We start from the raw sequence: 15,168 nt of genomic DNA, 5'->3' as shown, positions 1-15,168 counted from the left end.
GTAAAGGTGTTACAGTTAAATAAAGGTAACTACAGGGGCATGAGGGAGGAACTGACGAAAATCGACTGGGAGCAGAGCCTAGTGGGAAAGACAGTAGAACAGCAATGGTAGGAGTTTCTGGGAGTAATTGAGGACACAATACAGAGGTTCATCCCAAAGAAAAGAAAGGTTATCAGAGGGGGGATTAGGCAGCCATGGCTGACAAAGGAAGTCAGGGAATGCATCAAAGCAAAAGGGAAAGCCTGTAATGTGGCAAAGAGTAGTGGGAAGTCAGAAGATTGGGAAGGCTACAAAAACAAAGAGAGAAATAAGGAAAGAGAGGATCAAATATGAAGGTAGGCTTGCCAGTAACATTAGGAATGATAGTAAAAGTTTCTTTAAATACATTAAAAACAAAACGGGAGGCAAAAGTAGACATTGGGCTGCTCCAAAATGACGCTGGTAATCTAGTGATGGGAGACAAGGAAATAGCTGAGGAACTAAATAAGTACTTTGCGTCAGTCTTCACAGTAGAAGACATGAGTAATATCCCAACAATTCAGGAGAGTCAGGGGGCAGAGTTGAATATGGTAGCCATCACAAAGGAGAAAATGGTAGAGAAACGAAGAGGTCTAAAAATTGATAAATCTCCGGGCCCAGATGGGCTACATCTTAGAGTTCTAAAGGAGATAGCTGAGGAAATAGTGGAGGCGTTAGTTATGATCTTTCAAAAGTCACTGGAGTCAGGGAAAGTCCCAGAGGATTGGAAAATCGCTGTTGTAACCCCCCTGTTCAAGAAGGGAACAAGAAAAAAGATGGAAAATTATAGGCCAATTAGCCTAATCTTGGTTGTTGGCAAGATTCTTGAATCCATCGTTAAGGATGAGATTTCTAAATTCTTGGAAGTGCAGGGTCGGATTAGGACAAGTCAGCATGGATTTAGTAAGGGGAGGTCATGCCTGACAAACCTGTTAGAGTTCTTTGAAGAGATAACAAATAGGTTAGACCAAGGAGAGCCAATGGATGTTATCTATCTTGACTTCCAAAAGGCCTTTGATAAGGTGCCTCACGGGAGACTGCTGAGTAAAATAAGGGCCCATGGTATTCGAGGCAAGGTACTAACATGGATTGACGATTGGCTGTCAGGCAGAAGGCAGAGAGTTGGGATAAAAGGCTCTGTTTCGGAATGGCAACCGGTGACGAGTGGTGTCCCGCAGGGCTCAGTGTTGGGGCCACAGCTGTCATGCAGTCGGGCAAGGCCCCAAGGCCGGACGGCTACCCGGTGGAATTCTACAGACGTTTCCGGAGGATTGGGCCCACTGCTGGTGAGGACATTTAATGAGGCAAGAGAGAGGGGAGTCCTTCCCCAGCAATGTCGCAGGCATCGATCTCATTGATTCTGAAACGGGAGAAGGACCCTGAGCTACGTGGGTTATACAGGCCGATCTCCCTTTGAATGTGAATGCCAAACTGCTGGCTAAGATACTGGCCACAAGGATAGAGGACCGTGTCCCGGCGGTGATAAGGGAGGACCAGATGGGGTTTGTAAAGGGCAGGCAACTCACGGCCAGTGTTAGGCTCTTAAATGTTATCATGATGCCTTCAGAGAGGGAGGAGATGGAGGTGGTGGTTGCGATGGCTGCGGAGAAGGCCTTTGACCGTGTGGAGTGGAATTATTTGTGGGAGGTGTTAGGAAGGTTCGGGTTTGGTCAGGGCTTCATTGACTGGGTGCGGTTGCTGTATCAGACACCAGTAGCAAGTGTGCGTACGAATCAGCAGTTGTCGGCTTATTTTAAACTGCACCGAGGGACAAGGCAAGGGTGTCCCCTCTCCCCGCTGCTGTTTGCTCTGGTCATAGAGCCATTGGCTGTGGCATTAAGAGCTTCCAGGAACTGGAAAGTGCTGGTCCGGTGGGGAGTGGAGCATCGGGTTTCGCTTTATGCGGATGACCTGTTCCTGTACGTTTCGGACCCGTTAGTGGGGATGGGGGAGATGTGGATCTTAGGAGAATTTGGCAGGTTTTGGGGTATAAATTGAAGATGGGGAAAAGCGAGATGTTCGCGATCCAGGCGAGGCGGCTGGAGAGGAGACTGGGAGAGCTGCTGTTTAGAGTGGTAAGAAGGAGCTTTCGCTATCTGGGAATCCAGGTGGCACGGGAATGGGAGACATTGCACAAGTTAAACTTGTCCCGGCACGTAGAAGAAATGAAGGAGGACTTTATGAGATGGGACATGCTCCCGCTGTCACTGGCGGGGAGGGTACAGACCGTGAAAATTACGGTCCTCCCCAGATTTCTATTTGTCTTTCAGTCTCTCCCCATCTTAACCCGAGGGCCTTTTTTAAACAGGTGAATAAGGTGATTTTGGGCTTTGTGTGGGCGGGTAAAACCTCACAAGTGAAGAAAGTGTTGTTGGAGCGTAGTCGGGGGGAAGGTGGGTTGGCGCAGCCGAACGTTTGTAACTACTACTGGGTGGCTAATATAGTCATGATTAAGAAGTGGGTAGTTGGGGGGGGGGGGCACGGATAACGGCACCTCTGCCGTTCTCGCCGGCCCAGTACTCCACAAGCCCGGTGGTAGTGGCGGCTCTGAGAGTCTGGGGGCAGTGGAAGAAATATAGGAGAGCAGAGGGAGCATCGGTCTGGGCCCCGATTTACAACAACCATCGGTTTCTGCCGGGAAATCTGGATGGAGGGTTTCGGAGATGGCAGAGAGCAGGAATTGAGAGGATGGCAGATCTATTTATAGATGGGAGCTTCCCTAGCTTGAAGAATTTGGAGGAGAAATTTGAACTGCCAGCAGCGAATGGGTTTAGGTATCTGCAGATACGGGATTTTCTGAGAAGGCAGGTTCCGCCCTTCCCGCTCCTGCAACCATGGGGAATACAGGACAGGGTAGTTTCCAGAACATGGGCAGGAGAGGGGAAGGTATCAGATATCTACAAAGAACTTATGGAGTCGGAGGAAACTCAGATAGAGGAACTAAAGGGCAAGTGGGAAGATGAGCTAGTGGGAGAGATAGAGGCGGGTCTGTGGACGGATGCCTTAAGCAGGGTTAACACATCCTTGTCATGTGCCAGGCTTAGCCTGATACAATTTAAGGTAGTTCACTGGGCACACATGACGGTCGCCAAATGAGCAAGTTCTTTGGGGTAGAGGACAGGTGTGCGAGGTGCGCGGGAGATTCAGCAAACCATGTCCATATGTTTTGGGCATGCCCAAAGCTTAGAGGATTTTGGCAAGGTTTTGCTGATGCCATGTCCATGGTACTTAAAACACGGGTGGTGCCGAGTCCAGAGGTGGCGATCTTTGGAGTGTCAGAAGAGCCAGGAGTGCAGGGGGCGAGAGAGGCTGACGTTTTGACCTTTGCCTCCCTGGTAGCTTGGAGACGGATACTGTTGATGTGGAGGGACTCGATGCCCCCGAAATTAGAGACTTGGGTTAGTGACATGGCTGGGTTTCTCAGTCTCGAGAAAATAAAATTCGCCCTAAGAGGGTCAATGTTGGGGTTCGTCCGGAGGTGGCAGCCGTTCGTCGACTTTCACGGAGAAAATTAAAATGTCAGCAGAGGCAGAAATCTAGCGGAGGGGGGGGGGGGGTGGGGGGGGGGTGTTTAGGCTATTGTTTCATTGTTGGGGGTGCGAAGAACGTGATAGGGATGGAAATTATTTATGTACCATGTTTATGTTGCTGTTATTATTATAAAAACTACAAATACTCTAATAAAATGTTTTATTTTAAAAACTTATCTGGGTATACGAGCAAGCTCAAATTAGCTAGTGAATGGAGGTGTGGTGGGGGGAGGGGCTGCGGCCATTGCAGCCTGGTAGAACAGGTTTCAATGGGCTGAGGAGGTGTGACAAGTGGGGGGAGGGGACCGACACTGGGTGAGGTGTTTTCGAGAGGAAGTGGATGAGGGCATTCTGGGAGGGAGGAGAGGTTTGATGGCAAGAAAGGGATGGGGTGGACCAAGCCCAGTGGGCAGGGCATGGAGTTATGATGATGGCAGATAGGAGGGGTGGGGGGTGGTGAGAGACCCCCGGTCGGGTAAGTTTCTTGGAACATGAGAGATTTGGGGGGAGGGGGGGGATGCAGTGAAGACGTTGAGGGTGTTTGCACATCTAAAAAGCTTAAAGGCCAATGTGGTTATGCTGCAGGTGACTCATCTGAGGGTGAAAGATCAGGCGAGGCTCAGAAAGGGCTGGGTAAGCCAAGTATTTCACTCGGGGTTCAACAGCAGGGCGTGGGGGGCGGGGTAGCAGTTTGGTCAGGAATAATTCAGTGTTTATGTGTGCCACCTCATGAGAATAGGTTTCTCATGCCACTTCTGGCCATAGAGGATGAGGCAAACCAGATGACTGTAAGGCGGGCAGCCAGGTTGACAGCTAGGTTCAGACATGATCCTAGGAACAGGATCATAGTCAGGACAAAAATTGGTCCGTCAGCCCAGAAGTCAAATTATTGGTGTGGGGGAGATTACTGTGGTGATATGTCTGTGTACAGTTCTGTATATAGTTAGCAATGTGACCTTCAACCAGCTGGTGGCAATAGAGATCTATAATGTGACTCAAGACACTCGCCAGCTGGTAGGAAGACGTACAAGAATATAGTTGCACATAGATTAGCTCCAGGAGAATTCACTGAATTCATTTAGTAGCCATTGTCTGTACTGTAGTACCTTAGTTATCTTTTCCACACGTTTATTAATAAATCATCTTTACAGTTAAACAACTATATTTTCTGTAGAGTTCCGCTTGCGGCTATGCCTAGGTAGGTCGCACGTCCGGCAGCTCCTGCCGGGAACGGACTTTTGGGCTCTTCAGAGGGGCCCCAACGGCAATTGTTCGACGGCTTCCAGTGTGGGAAGGTGACAGCAAGGTCCCCCCGACATTATATGGATTGGACCAGGAGTGGAGCGGCTAAAAATGTGATCCTGGTGCAGCGAAAAACGCGAGGGAGGAAAAGCAAGATGGCGGCGGGTGGAGACCAAGCAGCGTGGGCGCAGTGGCCGCAGGAGCAGCAGGAGTTTCTTAAACGCTGCTTTGAGGAGCTGAGGGCAGAAATGCTGGCGCCAATGAAGGCGGCGATTGAGAAGCTTGTGGAGACCCAGAAGGCAGCGATCCGGGAGGTGCGGCAAAAAGCTTAGGAGAACGAGGACGAGATCTTGGGCCTGGCGGTGAAGGTGGAGGTGCACGAGGCGCTGCACAAGAGGTGGCCGTAAAAATTCGAGGACCTGGAGAAAGGTCAAGGAGGAAGAATCTTCGGATTCTGGGAGCTGGATGGGGCTCATCGGGTCCTGGCAAGGAGACCCACAGCCAACGAGCCGCCAAGGGCTGTAGTGGTGAGGTTCCACCACTTTGTGGACAGAGAGTGTGTCCTGAGATGGGCCAAAAAAGAGCGGAGCAGCAGGTGGGAGAACATGGAGATCCGAATTTACCAGGACTGGAGTGCGGAGGTGGCTAAGAAGAGGGCTGGTTTCAACCGGGCTAAGGCGGTGCTCCATCCGAAGGGGGTGAAGTTCGGGATGCTGCAGCCAGCGCGATTGTGGGTCACATTCCAAGATCGGCACCACTATTTTGAAACGCCTGATGAGGCATGGAACTTTATACAGACTGAAAAGTTGCACTCAAATTGGGGGTTTGTCGTGGGGGGATGTTTACTGTGTTTACCGCGTTTGAGGAATGTTCTTTTTGTTTGAGTGCTGGGTGGGGATGGGTGAATGGATTTGATGTGGGGGCTGTGGGAGAGTGTGGGCGTCAGTGTTGGAGGGGCGGGGTCCCACGGAGGAAGAGGGGGGGTGGAGGCCCGGGGATGAGGAGTTGGGGTAAAGCCGCAAAAAGGAGCTGAGCCAGAGGGGGCGGGGCCGGCTCAGGAAAGCGCGGGCTTTTTTCCGCGTTAGGGAAGGATGGGGGCGGGGGCGGGGGGAAGGGCGGTGCTGCAGAGGAGTGCACACTGACTACCAAGGGGTGGGGGGATTCTCACACTGGGGGGTCGATGGAATGGCGGGAGAGGCCGGGGTCAGCAGGAGTCAGCTGACTTACGGGAGTGTCATGGGGGGAGCAAAATGGCTAGATGAGGATCTAGTGGGAGAGGGGGGGGAACTGGGTTGCTGCTGAATTGGCCAAAAGGGAGCTGGAAGTAGGAGAGGTAGTCGGGGCGGGGGTCCGCCGCCTGGGGGACTGGAGGGTGCGGGAGGCGCGGGCACGTGGCTGGTCTAGAAAAGGAGATGGCTAGTCGGCAGGGGGGGCGGGGGGGAGTAACCCCCCCGATCCGGCTGCTAACTTGGAATGTGAGGGGCCTGAACGGGCCGGTCAAGAGGGCCCGGGTGCTCGCGCACTTAAAGGGGCTGAAGGCAGACGTGGTTATGCTCCAGGAGACACATCTGAAGGTGGCAGATCAGGTTAGGCTGAGAAAGGGATGGGTAGGGCAGGTCTTTCATTCAGGGCTGGATGCGAAGAACAGAGGGGTTGCAATACTGGTGGGGAAGCGGGTGTCGTTCGAGGCACTGAATATTGTAGTGGATAATGGAGGTCGATATGTGATGGTGAGTGTTAGGTTGTAGGGGGTGCGGGTGGTACTGATGAATGTATATGCCCCGAATTGGGATGATGCCGTATTTACGAAACGCATGCTGGGTCGGATTCCAGATCTGGAAATAGGAAACTTGATAATGGGGGGGGGACTTCAACACGGTGCTGGACCCAGCACTGGACCATCCTAGGTCCACGACGGGTAAGAGGCCGGCTGCGGCCAAGGTGCTCAGGGGGTTTATGGACCAGATGGGGGAGTGGATCCATGGAGGTTTGCAAGGCCGCTGGCCAGGGAATTTTCCTTCTTTTCCCCCGTCAATAGAGCCTACTCCCGGATAATGGAGGGAATGGAATATTCGGCCATAGCCATCTTGGACCACGCCCCACATTGGGTGGAGCTGGAGTTGGGGGAGGAGAGGGACCAGCGCCCGCTGTAGTGCCTTGACGTGGGACTATTGGCGGATGAGGGGGTGTGCGGGCGGGTGCGGGGGTGCATTGAAAGATATTTGGAGGCCAACGACAACGGTGAGGTGCAGGTGGGGGTAGTCTGGGAGGCGCTGAAGGCGGTGGTCAGGGGAGAGCTAATCTCCATATGGGCCCACAGGGAGAAGAGAGAGGTGAGGGAGAGGGAGAGGTTGGTGGGGGAGATTTTAAGGGCGGACAGGAGTTATGCAGAGGCCCCCGAGGAGGGGCTACTTAGGGAGCGACGGAACCTCCAGATGGAATTCGACCTGTTGACCACGGGGAAAGCAGAGGCACAGTGGAGGAAAGCGCAAGGGGCGATGTATGAATATGGGGAGAAGGCGAGTCGGATGCTGGCACACCAGCTTCGTAAGAGGGAGGCAGTGAGGGAGATTGGTGGAGTTAAGGATAGAGGGGGGTGTACGGTGAGATCAGCTGAGGTTCCCGAGGGTGCAGGAGGAGGAGGTGGCTGGTTTGGGGGTGCCGATTGGGCTGGAGGAGCTGGTTAAAGGATTGGGAAGCATGCAGGCGGGGAAGGCCCCTGGGCCGGATGGGTTCCCAGTTGAATTCTACAGGAAATACGTGGACCTGCTGGGCCCGTTGCTAGTGAGGACTTTTAATAAGGCGAGGGAGGGGGGGACCTTGCCCCCGACAATGTCCAGGGCGCTGATTTCTTTGATCTTGAAGCGGGACAAGGGTCCATTGCAATGTGGGTCGTATAGACCGATCTCGCTCCTCAATGTTGACGCTAAGTTGCTGGCAAAGGTGCTGGCTACGAGAATTGAGGACTGTGTCGCAGGGGTGAACCATGAGGACCAGATGGGATTTGTGAAGGGTACGCAGCTAAATACAAATGTGCGGAGGCTCCTCAATGTGATTATGATGCCCTCGGTGGAGGGGGAAGCGGAGATAGTGGCAGCTATGGACGCGGAGAAGGCCTTTGATTGGGTGGAGTGGGAGTATCTTTGGGAAGTGTTGCGGAGCTTTGGGTTCAGGGAGAGGTTCATCAGTTGGGTCAGGCTGCTATATAGAGCCCCAGTGGTGAGTGTGGCTACGAACCGGCGGAGGTTGGAATACTTTTGGATGTACCGGGGGACGAGGCAGGGGTGCCCCCTGTCCCCCTTGTTGTTTGCACTGGCAATTGAGCTGTTGGCCATGGCACTGAGGGAGTCCAGGAAATGGAGGGGATTGGTTCGGGGGGAGGAGAGGAACACCGGGTGTCATTGTATGCCGACGACCTGTTGTTGTATGTGGCGGATCCAGTGGAGGGGATGGCGGAGGTCATGCGGATCCTTAGGGATTTTGGGAACTTTTCGAGGTATAAACTAAACGTAGGGAAGAGTGAGCTCTTTGTGGTGCATTTAGGGGACCCGGGAAGGGGGATAGACGAGCTACCGCTGGAGAGGGCGGAAAGTAGCTTTCGGTACTTAGGGATCCAAGTAGCTAGGAGTTGGGGGTCCCTGCACAAGCTCAATTTAACGCGGTTGGTGGAGCTGATGGAGGAGGATTTTAAAAGATGGGATATGCTGCCACTCTCACTAGCGGGTCGGGTGCAGTCGGTCAAAATGACGGTCCTCCCGAGGTTTCTCTTTGTGTTCCAGTGCCTTCCCATTATGATCCCCAAGGCCTTTTTCAAACGGGTAAACAGGAGCATCATGGGATTTGTGTGGGCGAATAAGACCCCGAGGGTGAAGAGGGTGTTTCTGGAGCGTAGCAGGGACAGGGGGGGCTGGCGCTGCCGAATTTGTGTGGCTACTATTGGGCAGCCAATGTGGCGATGATCCATAAGTGGGTAATGGAGGGAGAGGGGGCGGCGTGGAAGAGGCAAGAGATGGCGTCGTGTGTGGGCACGAGCCTGAGGTCGCTGGTGACGGCACTGCTGCCTCTCTCGCCGACAAGGTACACCACAAGTCCGGTGGTGGCGGCGACGCTGAAGATCTGGGGGCAGTGGAGGTGACACAGGGGCAAGGTGGGAGCGTCGGTTTGGTCCCCAATTTGGGAGAATCATCGGTTCGTCCCGGGAAGGATTGATGGGGGGTTTCGGAGCTGGCATCGGGTAGGGATTAGAAGAATGGGGGACCTGTTCAGCGATGGGACGTTTGCGAGCCTAGGGGCGCTGGAGGAGAAGTTTGGGCGACCCCCGGGAAATGCTTTCAGGTACATGCAAGTGAGGGCGTTTGTGAGGCGGCAGGTGAGGAAATTCCCGCTGCTTCCAGCACGTGGGATTCAGGACAGGGTGATTTCGGGTGTATGGGTTGGAGAGGGCAATGTTTCGGCGATTTATCAGGAGCTGAAGGAAGAGGAGGAGGCCTCGGTGGAGGAGTTAAAGGGCAAGTGGGAGGAGGAGCTTGGGGAGGAGATAGATGAGGGTCTGTGGGCTGATGCCCTGAGTAGGGTTAATTCTTCCTCCTCTTGTGCCAGGCTCAGCCTAATACAGTTCAAAGTTACTCACAGAGCGCATATGACAGGGGCAAGATTGAGTAGGTTCTTTGGGGTGGAGGACAGAAGTGGGAGGTGCTCGGGGAGCCCGGCAAATCACGTCCATTTGTTCTCGTCGTGCCCGGCACTGGATGGGTTTTAGAGGGGGTTTGCGAGGACTATGTCCAAGGTGGTTGTCGTGTTGGGTGTTCCGCTATACAAACGAACCAACACGGTTGTAGATGGTACAACTCTGTTTTATTATTCTTGATAACATCTACTGTATACGTCTGGCTGTGGTTCGTACTTTACCAGTTAACCTGTGGACCCAGCCCTTGCACTATCTTAGAGAGGCACTCAGCACATGGTGTATGTCTGAGTGACACGCTGTGAGCTCTGTGCCCTGAGCTGTCTCCTGGTGGAATGCGCGGGAACTGTGGTGTTCCCTGTTTTATTTTGCGTGTGCTCTCACTGGTGATTGGCTGTGATGTTGCATGTGTGTTGATTGGTCCGTTGATCTGTCATCTGTTTGTGTGTGTTTGCACCATGATATGTTTATATGAATATCATGACATCCCTCCCTTTTCACAAGAATATGTGCCTATATGGTAATAAATATTGGTGTGTACTGAGTGCAGCTGAATATGTGTGAGCAATATCTACAACATGTACATGAGGCTAAACTATATGCATAGGAAGGTGTCAGGTGCAACATAGCAACGAGGTTGTACCATAAACAAAACAAGTGCAATCATCAACATCGAAAGAGAACTTCTGGAACGACAAAAAGAGAAACACATTAATATTGTTGCATAACAATTCAGTGAGTCCAATGTGCAAACAGGCTCATAAGTCCAGCCTAGTAGGTGGGCGACGAATTCGGGTTGACCGCCTCAAGGGTGGGTCAGGATCCACCGGCTGAGGAATGGGCCTGGCCACAGGCGATAGAGGAATAGGCATAGTGGCAGGAAGCTCCACGAAGTTGACATCAGGGGCAACAGGAGGGCGAGGCACCGGTGCATGATCACGTAGTGAGGGCGGAAGCAGCCGAAGAGCCCGACGATTACGCCGGCGAATGGAGCCATCAGGTATGCGAACCAGGAACGAGCGGGGAGCCAAGCGGTGGAGAACTTCGGCAGTTGCCGACCAGCCACCCTCTGGTAGGTGTATGCGGACGTTGTCTCCAGGCGTCAGGGCAGGAAGATCAGTTGCCCGAGTGTCATGTGCCACCTTCTGCTGAGCACGCTGCTGTCGCATCCTCTGCAGTACTGGAGCATGGTCGGGTTCAGGAACATGAATGGACGGTACAGTGGTCCTGAGGGCGCGACCCATCAACAGCTGGGCCAGTGAGAGGCCTGTGGACAGTGGGGCCGAGCGATAGGCCAGCAGGGCTAAACAGAAATCAGATCCGGCATCAGCAGCCTTGCAGAGGAGCCGCTTCACGATATGGACGCCCTTTTCCGCCTTGCCATTTGACTGGGGATGCAGAGGGCTGGACGCCACGTGTGTGAAGCCATATGAAGCGGCAAAAGAAGACTATTCTTGGCTCGCAAAACAAGGCCCATTGTCCGACATGCGGTAAGCGGAATGCCATGGCGAGCGAAGGTTTCCTTACATGCTCTGATTGCAGCTGATGGTGTCAAATCGTGCAGGTGTATGACCTCCGGATAATTTGAAAACTAGTCAATTATGATGACGTAGTCCCTGCCGAGCGCATGAAAAAGGTCCACACCCACCTTCGCCCAGGGGGACGTTACCAACTCATGGGGCTGAAGCGTCTCAGGGGGTTGCGCCGGCTGAAACCTTTGGCAGGTGGGGCAGTTGAGCACCATGTTGGCGATGTCGTCGCTGATGCCCGGCCAGTACACAGCTTCTCGGGCCCTCCGCCTGCACTTCTCAACCCCGAGATGGCCTTTGTGTAATTGTTCGAGGACCAGCCTGCGCATGCTGTGTGGAATCACAATCCGGTCCAGCTTTAGGAGGACACCATCAATGACGGCCAAGTCGTCCCGGACATTGTAGAATTGTGGGCACTGTCCTTTGACCCACCCTTCCATCATGTGGCGCATCACACGTTGTTGAAGGGAGTCAGCCGCAGTCTCCCGGCGAATACGGGCCAGACTTGCATCATTAGCTGGCAGATTGGCCGATGTGAAGGCCACATGCGCTTCAACCTGACAGATGAACCCCCCCCCTGATTCGGGCGGTGTGCTCACTGCTCTGGACAGGGCATCCACGATGATGAGGTCCTTTCCCGGGGTGTAGACCAGTTGGAAGTCGTACCTCCGGAGCTTGAGCAGAATGCGCTTGAGGCGAGGGGTCATCTCATTAAGGTTCTTTTGTATGATGCCGACCAGGGGGCGATGGTCGGTTTCCACGGTGAACTGAGAGAGACCCTACACGTAGTAGTGGAATATATCAAACCCAGGCACTCCTTCTCAATCTGCGCATAGCGCTGTTCTGTGGGGGTCATGGCCCGCGCGCGAGGCATAGGCGACCGGGGCCCATGATGCAGTGTCGTCCCGTTGCAGGAGTACCGCCCCAATGCCGGACTGGCTGGCATCAGTCGAGATCTTTGTATTTCGAGTAGTGTCGAAGAACGCCAATACCGGGGCTGTGGTGAGCTTGATCTTGAGCTCCTCCCATTCCTTCTGGTGTGCGGGCAGCCACTGGAACTCCGTAATCTTCTTCACTAGGTGGTGAAGAGCCGTTGTGTGGGAGGCAAGGTTGGGAATGAACTTCCCCAGGAAGTTGACCATCCCGAGAAAGCGTAGCACTGCCTTCTTGTCTGCCGGCTGTGGCATGGCTGTAATAGCTGTCACGTTGTCTGCATCCTGACGCACCCGTGACCGGGATATGAGGTCCCCCAGAAACTTTAGCTCAGTTTGGCCAAAAGAACACTTGGCTCGGTTGAGGCGCAGGCCGTGTTCTCGTATCCACGCAAAGACACGCTGGAGACGACTGATGTGCTCCTGTGGTGTGGTGGACCAGATGATGATGTCGTCAACATAGACGCGCACCCCTTCGATGCCCCCCATCATCTGTTTCATGATCCGATGAAAATCCTCGGATGCCGAGATGATGCCAAACGGCATCCTATTGTAGCAGTACCTGCCAAAGGGAGTGTTGAAAGTACACAGCTTCCTGCTGGACTGATCCAGCTGAATCTGCCAAAAACCCTTTGAGGCATCAAGATTTGTAAAAATTCTAGCCCGGGCCATTTCGCTCGTGATCTCTTCCCGTTTGGGTATGGGGTAGTGTTCCCTCATGATGTTGTTCAGGTCTTTCGGGTCGATGCTGATCCGGAGTTCGCCAGAGGGCTTTTTTACGCACACCATGGAGCTGACCCATGGAGTGGGCTCCGTGACCCGGGAAAGCACTCCTTGGTCCTGGAGATCCTGCAGCTGCTGCTTGAGGCGGTCCTCGAGTGGTGCTGGGACTCTACGAGGTGCGTGAATGACCGAGGTGGCGTCCGCTTTGAGCCGTATTCTGTACGTGTATGGCAGTGTGCCCATGCCCTCGAAAGCCTCCTGGTTGTGGGTGAGGAGTGAGTGGAGCTGTGCCCTAAAGTCTGCATCCGGGAAATCGGACGTGCCTTCTGAAGACAGAGTGTGTACCCACTAAACGAGGTGGAGAACCTTGCATGCCTGTGCGCCTAGCAGGGAGTCCTTCGATGATCCAACTATCTCAAAGGACAGTGTGGCTGCGTGTGAATTGTGTATAACCTCGAGCTGGCAGGATCCCATGGCCAGGATAACATTACCGTTGTAATCGACCAACTGACAGCAGGATTGCCGAATCGGTGGTTTGACCTTCAAGGCGTAGAAGGCTGACCATGCAATGAGATTGGCGGAGGCACCAGTGTCTAAACGGAATGTGATTGGTGATCGGTTGACCGTTAGGATGGCACACCATTCATCACCCGGATTGACGCTGTGCATTGGCATCGGCTGGTGGGTCCTACTTGGGAACATCCGATTTCTGTCAATTACCACAACGCGGAAGGCTTTCCGGTCGTCGGTATCACCGGTCTGTATGTCGTCAGGGTATGACTCGGTGTATGGAGGCTGAATGGCCCGCAAGTCCCTGCGAGGCTGGCGGAATTGGGGAGCGTTGGCAGGTTGGGCTGCTCGACAGCAGGCAGCGTAGTGTCCCATCTTGACACAGCGGAGGCATTGTCGATTTTTCGCTGGACATTGCCGCTTTAAATGTGCGGATCCACAGTTGCCGAACGTCGTGAGGTCATGGCGTTTGTTGCGCCACTGCACATGTGCAGTTCGGTCCTGCGTAGAGCGCGCCTGCGCGTCACGTCCCTCTGCATCGACGTCTCTTTTGGCGCGTACAAGCACGGGAAGCCGCGGAAAGCGCGCAAAATGGCCGCCCTCGTCCGGGCCACGGGCCGGGAGGAACTCGATGGAGTGGACCCGCTCGGCCTCGTGGGATCCGCGCTGTGCCGATTCGGCTGCCTGGAATTGGGAGTACCGGCTGGTCGCGTTTTCATGAAGGACGCAGGTTTCGATGGCGGTGACTAGGGTGAGGCTCTTTATTTTGAGGAGCTGCTGGCGTAGGGTGCCCGAGGTAACCCCAAAAACTATCTGGTCCCGAATCATGGAATCGGAGGTGGCCTCATAGCTGCAGGACTGCGCGAGGATACGGAGGTGTGTCAAAAAGGATTGAAAAGGCTCATCCTTACCCTGCAGGCGCTGCTGGAAGAGGTACCTCTCGAAGCTCTCATTCACTTTGACGCTGAAGTGTTGCTCAAGTTTTAGAAGGACCGTCTTGTACTTCGTCTTGTCCGCGCCGTCCGCGAATGCCAGGGAGTTGTAGATGTGGATGGCGTGTTGCCCCGCCGTGGAGAGGAGGAGGGCGATCTTCCTGGTGTCCGATGCATTCTCCCTGTCTGTGGCTTCTAGGAAGAGCTGGAAGCGCTGTTTAACAGCTCCCAGTTGACGCCGAGGTTTCCAACGATTTGGAGCGGCTGCGACGGGCTGATGGTGTCCATGGCGCAGGATGGCGGATCGCTGAAGATGTGCAGGTAGGTCTCACAGTTGCTGGGTTCCAATCCTGGTGCTATGTCGTGTTGGGTGTTCCGCTATACAAACGAACCAACGCGGTTGTAGATGGTACAGCTCTGTTTTATTATTCTTGATAAAATCTACTGTATACTTCTGGCTGTGGTTCATACTTCACCCGTGAACCTGTGGACCCACCCTAGCACTATCTTAGAGAGGCACTCAGCACACGGTGTATGTCTGAGTGGCTTGCTGTGAGCTCTGTGCTCTGAGCCATCTCCTGCTGGAATGTGTGGGAACTGTGGTGTTCCCTGTTTTATAGTGTGTGTGCTCTCACTGGTGATTGGCTGTGATGTTGCGTGTGTGCTGATTGGTCCATTGATCTGTCCATCAGTGTGTGTGTGTGATTGCACCATGATATGTTTATATGAATATCATGATAGTGGTGAACGCCCGGGTCAAGCCGAGCTGGGGATTGGCATCATTTGGGTTATCGGACGAGCCGGGAGTGTAGGAGGCGAAAGAGGCCGGTATTCTGGCCTTTGCGTCCCTGGTAGCCCGGCGGAGGATTTTGCTACAATGGAAAGATGCAAAGCCCCCTAGTGTGGAAGCTTGGATCAATGACATGGCAGGGTTCATCAAGCTGGAGAGGATAAAGTTTGCCTTGCGAGGGTCTGCAGGGGTTCTTCAGGCGGTGGCAACCGTTCCTAGACTCTCTCGCGGAGCGATAGGAGGTCAGCAGCAGCAGCCCAAGGGCGGGGGGGGGGGGA

This window comes from Scyliorhinus torazame, chromosome 8, assembly GCF_047496885.1.
Source record: "Scyliorhinus torazame isolate Kashiwa2021f chromosome 8, sScyTor2.1, whole genome shotgun sequence".
NCBI classification, from domain to species: Eukaryota; Metazoa; Chordata; class Chondrichthyes; order Carcharhiniformes; family Scyliorhinidae; genus Scyliorhinus; species Scyliorhinus torazame.
Note: the sequence above shows the minus strand (reverse complement) of the source record.